Source organism: Octodon degus, unplaced genomic scaffold, assembly GCF_000260255.1.
Source record: "Octodon degus isolate 3935 unplaced genomic scaffold, OctDeg1.0 scaffold00035, whole genome shotgun sequence".
In the NCBI taxonomy this organism is placed as follows: Eukaryota; Metazoa; Chordata; class Mammalia; order Rodentia; family Octodontidae; genus Octodon; species Octodon degus.
In genome coordinates, this window is record NW_004524611.1 from 5815512 (window position 1) to 5822463 (window position 6952).

The 6952-nt window shown below is 46.1% G+C and overlaps 1 pseudogene; it reads left to right on the forward strand.

The window, feature by feature from the left end:
* The window catches only part of LOC101581779, a 1913-nt pseudogene extending 1605 nt beyond the window's left edge, over positions 1–308 (forward strand).
* Positions 309–6952: the final 6644 nt, after the last annotated feature.

Consider the following 6952-nt stretch of genomic DNA (forward strand, 5'->3'; position numbering starts at 1 on the left):
GGTGGCCATGTTGGAGACTGTGGTGGCTATGGTGGAGACCGAGGAGGTGGCTATGGAGGAGACCGAGGTGGCTATGGAGGAGATCGAGGAGGTTACGGAGGAGACAGAGAGGTTATGGAGGAGACTGAAGTCGAGGGGACTATGGAGGAGACTGTGGTGGTGGTAGCAGCGGAGGCTATGGTGGAGACCAAAGTGGAGGCTACAAAGGAGACCAGGGTGGCGGTAGCCATGGAGACCGAGGTGGCTATGGAGACAAAATGGGAGGAAGAAATGACTACAGAAATGATCAACTCAATCGACCATACTGATTGCTGTTTTGAATATTCCTTTGTCTCTGACATGATCCACAGTGAAATTGCCAGAGTTTTGCCTGCTGCTTTCCCTGTGGCCTCTTCTTGGGTAGTGAAATTAAGTGACATTTGGGTTTTTATTTGGGTGGGAGGGCTAAGACAGTTTTTCTTTTAGAAATGTCATTGAAATTTCCCTTTTTAGTTTCCCACCTCCTTCTCAACCCCCCCCCTTTTTTTTAAGAGAAGAATAGTTATTGGGGGAAAGAAAGCTTCTGTCCAAGAGAAGAACAGAAGGGGAGGAACCTGAGGAGGTTGCTCCACCTTCTCAACCCTTGAAGCAAGGTGCACTGTAAAATATTGCCAAAATGGAAAGTGTTTTGTAACACTGCAATAAAGGCTGCTTGTTTTTGTGGGGAAAAAAATAAATAAAAATAAAATGGAAAGTAGGGCCAGGGAGATAGCTTGGCAGTCTAAGCGCCTGCCTGGCAAGTGCAAGGACCCATGTTCTGATCCCCAATACTGTTTGTCGTGTTGGCCCGCACTGAGCTGGCCACCGAAACCAGGCATGGTGGCTCATACCTGTCCTGCCAGCACCAGGGAGGCTGAGAGAGGAAGATCACTATGAGTCTGAGCTGTATAGCAAGACCCTGTACCAAATAAACAAATAAAATATTTTTAAAAATTAAAACGGAAAGTAGCTGGGCATAATGTTGCACACCTCTAATCCCCAAACCCAGGAGGCTGAGGCATTAGGATTACAGCAAGTTCAAGGCCAGCCTAAACTATACTGTGAACCCCTGTCTCAAAGCAAAAATAAAATAAACTAAATTGGTAAACAACAGGAAAAAAGGCACAAGTTATATTCTCCCTTCCTCAGCCTCCTGGCCCAGTTCCCTCCAAAGCCCAGCTTGGTCCTGCCCATGCTGGCCATCCAAAGCCACTGTCCCCAGGCCTGGCACCCCCTGGACTTGGCAAGGCTGACTCCCATCTGCTGCCCTGAGGCCCGGCTGCCCTCTTCCCAGTCATGGTGGCCATGGCCAGGCAATAGGGCTTCTGGTCACCAGGCCCCACGTTGCCCGGGGGCCACCTCCTTAGCTTGTGACCTGGCCTTGGGCTCACAGCAGGAGCTGCTCCAACCTCCTGCCTCCCCCAGAAGCCCCTGCAGCTGTCCCTTGCCCACCGCAGATGGAGAAGGGTGTTTCTCACTCTCCTTCGCCAGGTCCCACCTCTTGCACAGCCCCAGGCCACACACTTGGGCTCTGACCCCTGGCTGCCCCTTACATCTCTGGGTCACAGCAGCCTCTGACCAACTGCCCTGTGCCCAGTCCCATCCTCTGTGCCCTGTCACAGTTGGGGCGTCCTGACCTACTCAGTCACTTGTGAGCACTCTGACATCTGGCTTCCCTCTTCTCCCTTGGCCCCAGAATGGAACAGCATCACAGACAGCCTTCAGACAGAAGACTTGCACCCCAGCTTCTGTCACTTCCTGAGAGCTGTGAGAGTCCTTGTGCGCTTCTAAAATGCACCCGAAGTATTTGCATGCTCAGCAGGAACGGCCACCAGTGACCCCAGTCACCGTCTTCCTCTCCCTCATTCTGCTCACTTGCCCACAGCACAGGAACAGCTCTACTCCCATCTGCCTTGGCCGTGGGCAGCCTCCAGTCTGCAGATTAAAATTCTGTCATTTGCCCAGGACTGGCTGGGCTCACTTCTCTGGGCCCCTCAGCCATGGGGACCTCTCCCTGGGGCAGCCAGCCAACACAGTTATTCTCACCCAAGGGCCAGGCTGGGCCTGCTCCAGCCCACCCATGCTGTGCTCTGCTGGCTCTAGGGCCAGCATACTCCAGCTGAAGCACCGCCAGTGGCTCCATTCACTTTCCAGTGAAGTCCCAACTCCCCACCTGCAAGCCAAGGGCTCCCCAGCAACTGTCACCGCCCCCTCCCTGGTTCCATTGTTCCACTCCTCCTCGAAGCCCCTGGGCTCTAGCCAAACTCCTTCCTACCATCTGGGGCCATGTGCTCCCTCTCCCCATCTCCACCTGTTGAGATCCATCCTGGAAGGATTACTGAATAAATAGTACCGGGACAATTGGTTAGTCATTTGAAGGAAATGTTTTAGATTCTTCATGCTCTTCAACCAAATACACTTCAGATAGACTGGAGTTAAGAGCAAAAAATATATAATCATGTATATTTAAAAACTAATTCATGAAAGTCTCCAAAATATGTAGTTTTTGAATATCTGAAAGGGAAATACGCTAGGCTTAAAAGCAAAGAAAAAATTCAAAAGAAAACAAGCAATCAGTCTGACTCACTAGAAGTTAACTCATTCAGATGAGAGTGAGAGACTGGTAAGAAGAGAGGAGTACAGTAGCTTGGCGGAAGTCAGCCTTGGGTCTCCTGCACAGGGAAGTTGCCTTAGGGTAGGGATCAGAAAGCTGTTTGGTTAGTAAGAAGTTACAGGGGTTGGATGGATAAGGTGGATTGCCAACTGGTAGTCAACTTGTGACACCCAGCTGACCTGAACGAGTGTGGTGCTGGGTCTGGGGGGTGCACCTGAGGGTCACTTATGCCAGCAGCGTAAGAGGCAGAAGTACAGAAACTGTTGGGAGCTGCTGGTTCTCTTAGGCTGTTCTGCTGGGGAACCTTGTTGTGCTGGCCTTCCCGAGGCACTTGGCTGTTCTCAGAGGAGGAGGAGCTCAGGACCTCATGATTGCTGAGAATGGCTACAATTCACTTTGGGGCAGCTCTGGTCCTATCTTGAGCATCATTTCCTGGCTCCAGAGGGCAAGATGGTACACTGCTCAGCCGCCTGGAGAAGCTTGTCTCATTGAGTTTCCTGATGGAAGCTTGGCTTCCCTCATCATTGGAGGACCCTGGGACCTCACTGTCGCTGTGGATGGCTGTGGTACTTTTCAAGGGAGCTCTGGTTCATTTCCTGGCTCCAGTTCAGATCCCTCAGCGCAGATCCTTCATCCGCTGGCGTAGACTTTCTAGCTTCCACCACTGAGATCTGAGCTTCCCAGCGCAGATCCATGAGGCAGGCCTGTTTAAGACACTGTCGTGGTCTCTAGGCCTCCATTTGGACTTGTAGAAGGCATTGTTATGAGCTCTAGGCTGGAGCTCTAAGTTGAGTCCAGCTGGACTCATGAAGGACATTACTGTGGAATTCAGGGCCCTCAGCTGGATTCTTTAGTCTTTAGTATGTGTACAGATTTCCTGCAGTCTTTGTATGATTGAGTGATTCATCATAAAATCTTAAATGTCCTGTATTGTACTGTTCCCCTTTGCAAAGCTCAGCAGCATAAGTGCCTGCCTGGCAAGTACAAGGTCTTGAATTCAATCCCCAGTAAAACAAAACAAAACAAAAACAAACAAACAAACAAAAAAACTGAAAATGGGCATCTTTCATCAAAGCCCTGTATAGGCCAAGTTTGGTGGTGCATACCTGTAATCTCAGCACTCGGGAGGCTGAGGCAAGAGGATCTCAGCAGTTTGTGGCCAGCCTATGCTACAGTGACTTCCAAGGACAGCCTGGACTACACAGAGATTGTCTCAAAAAGAAGAAGAAGAGAGAGAGAAAAAAAAAAAAAAGGCCTATGATGATGCTGTATCCCTTCCCTAGGATCTGAAACATCAGAATCTTTGCCAGGAATGGAAATGTTTGAGACCCAAACTCTAATTCTTCTCCTAGAAGTTGGACTTCAAATCCACCCTACTGGTGGGTCCCAAACCTGATTTCTATTCCTCACCTCTTTTGAATTCTCTTGAATCTACATATATTGAGCACCCACCATACCTTGTGTATTACCTAACATTTTTCAAGGATTATTGTCCAACAATCTCTTTTTTTTTTTTTTTTTTTTTTTTTTTTTTTTTTTTTTGGTACCGGGGTTTGAACTCAGGCCCCTGCACTTGCTAGGCAAGTGCTTATTCTACTGAGTCATCTCCTCAGCCCAGTCCAAAAATCTTACAAGACATTTTTTAGTGTATTGGTTAACCAACATCGTCCTTAATTCCCTTTTCCAAAAATAATAACTATAGGATATATTTATTTACTTTTTTAAATGAATTTAGTATAGGGTCTCACTATGTAGATCAGACTTGTAGTGATTCTCCTGTTTTCAGCCTCCCAAGCACTGGGACTACAGACAAGCGCACCTCCACGCCCAGTCTCAATCACCATCTCAGCATACTCCAGGGATGGGGCTGGCATGACGTGTTGACTAAAGGATAAAACACAAAAAATAATGACTTTTATAGGGGTATAGTCTCTTCAGTAAACTGTGCATTTCAGTGAGTTTGGGACACATCTCTGAAACCACTACCACAGCCAAGATGCAGAGTATCTCTAACACTGCTAGAAGTTTCCTGCTGTACCTTTCCAATGTAACTTTCTATGCCCCAATGACTACTTATTTTTGAGATTAAACACATAGATTTATATAGAAACATATATATATATATATTTAAATTTATATATCTTTTCTAAACTTTTAAATCCATAGATTCATCCGGTATGTTCTATATGGACATACTTTTTTCCTTAGATACAACGCTAGTAGTGGGAACCGGGAATATAGCTCAGCAGTCCAAGCACCTGCCTGCAAACTGAAGATCCTCAGTTCAATTCCTGGTACCCCACCCCAGCCCCTAAAAAATAAATAAAACCTAGTAGTGGATACTTGAGAGTTGGGTTATATGGTAGATAACTTTATAATTGTTTAAGTAATATATACTTGCAACAAATTAGCACATGTACCCCATGAAGTGTTATTTTTTTTAAAAAAATCTTAAACTAAGTGTTTACACCATTTTACTTTCTTACAAGCAATGTTCTAGTTTCTCCACATTGTTACCAACACCAGATATCATGCTTGTTAGTTTTGTTTTGCTTTTTGTGTATTTGGTACAGGGTCTCACTCACTATGCAGCCTGGGCTCCTAATGATCCTCCTGTTTTCACCCTCTGCAGCACTGAGATTACCGGTGAGACACCCAATGTATGCTTTTTAGTTCTAGCTTTTCTAGTGGGTGGGTGTCTAGTGATTTTTATCATGATTTTAATCTACATTTCACCAGCACGTTTTCATGTTCTTATCAGCCATTGTGTATTTGTTGTGGTATCTGTGAACATTTTTTTTTTTTTTTTTTTGCAGAACCGGGGATTGAACTCAGGCCCTTGACCTTGCCAGGCGATCACTTATTCTACTGAGCCATTTCTCTGGCCCTTCTGTGAACATCTTTTGTCCATTTTTATATTGTGTTAAGTGTCCTTTATATATTCTAGACAGTCAGGCATAAATATAATATTTTTTTTTGTGTGTGTGTGTGAGATCTGTCTCAAGGTGAGAGAGGTAATTGGCTTGGAAAAAACAGCCAGTAGGGGCTGGGGAGATGGCTCAGTGGAATAAGCGCTTCCTTGGCAAGTGCAAGGGCCCGAGTTCAATCCCCGGTTCCACGCCTACCCTTTTTAATGCTCTTCCAACACGGCCTCTCACTACACTGCAATGCTCACAACCAAAGGTTTCACAAGAATTACTCACACTTTATTGGTAACACAGTAAAGCACGGCAGGGTGCACTTAGGCCTTTGATGTGGCTAGTACATGTGGGGACTGCAAGACCTTGGGAACTGAAATCGACTCCAAATCTCACCTTCCAAACCCATCTACCTTGCACTGAGCCGTCTTTCCAAAAGGCATCTCTAAGGAAGAGAGTATGCAATGTGTTAATTATTGAAACTGTCCTACCAATTTGATTTGAAACTGTCTCATTGCTATGTTTCTCAATAAAATTATGGAGGGAAAAACGCATCTCTGACAGCACCTGATGACTCCATATTCTGAGGCGTGCACTGCAGTCGGCCTCCCTAGAACTCCCCAAGCCTCAAGTACTGAGTTCATAGCGCGGGAGCTGGGTTCCGGATGCACAGCACACTCTTCTTGAACCTGTTGTAACCCAAAAATGAGACAACTGGGAGACAAGTCCAAAAAGAAAAGAGCGCTTTACTTTAGCTGGTACCCAGTGGCAACACCTGGCACAAAGTGCCTAAGTGCGCGCCCAGGAGGGGACAGACAAGGGTTTTTAAGGCTGAAAACCGCAAAGGGGAGGTCTTGTGACTTGAGCTCGCGGGAATGCAGCACAGGGGTCAGCGTCCACTTTCGGGAAAACAGGTTACATTTTTTTAACATGCGGTTACAATTTTCAGGAACAAATAATTACAATTTATGGTTCAGTGTTGATCACGGGACATGTTGTGTGGAGTGCTCTGGGGTAAGAAATAGTTCAGATCCCAACCTTTAACACACTGTGGTTTAGAACAAAGGAATAGTTTGAACATTAACAAACTGTGTTCAGAGGTCCGATGGATGGCTTGAGCCACCAAGATGGAGTTTAAGTTGTCAGTTTATACCAAACAATCCTTATTAATAAAGTTACAGTGGAAACGTACAGAGGTGTATAATACAAGGCTATTCTGGTTACAAAATGGAGTCAATCACATAGGTTATAACAGAAACATACAGAATTGTATAACAAAATAGCTGTTCTAGTTACAAAAATGGAGATGGCTACATAGGTTACAACAGAGCCCACACCCCCGGGGCAACTTGACTCGTCCTTGGGCCTCCACTCTGCCTAGTCCCTCGAACCCTGTAGACAT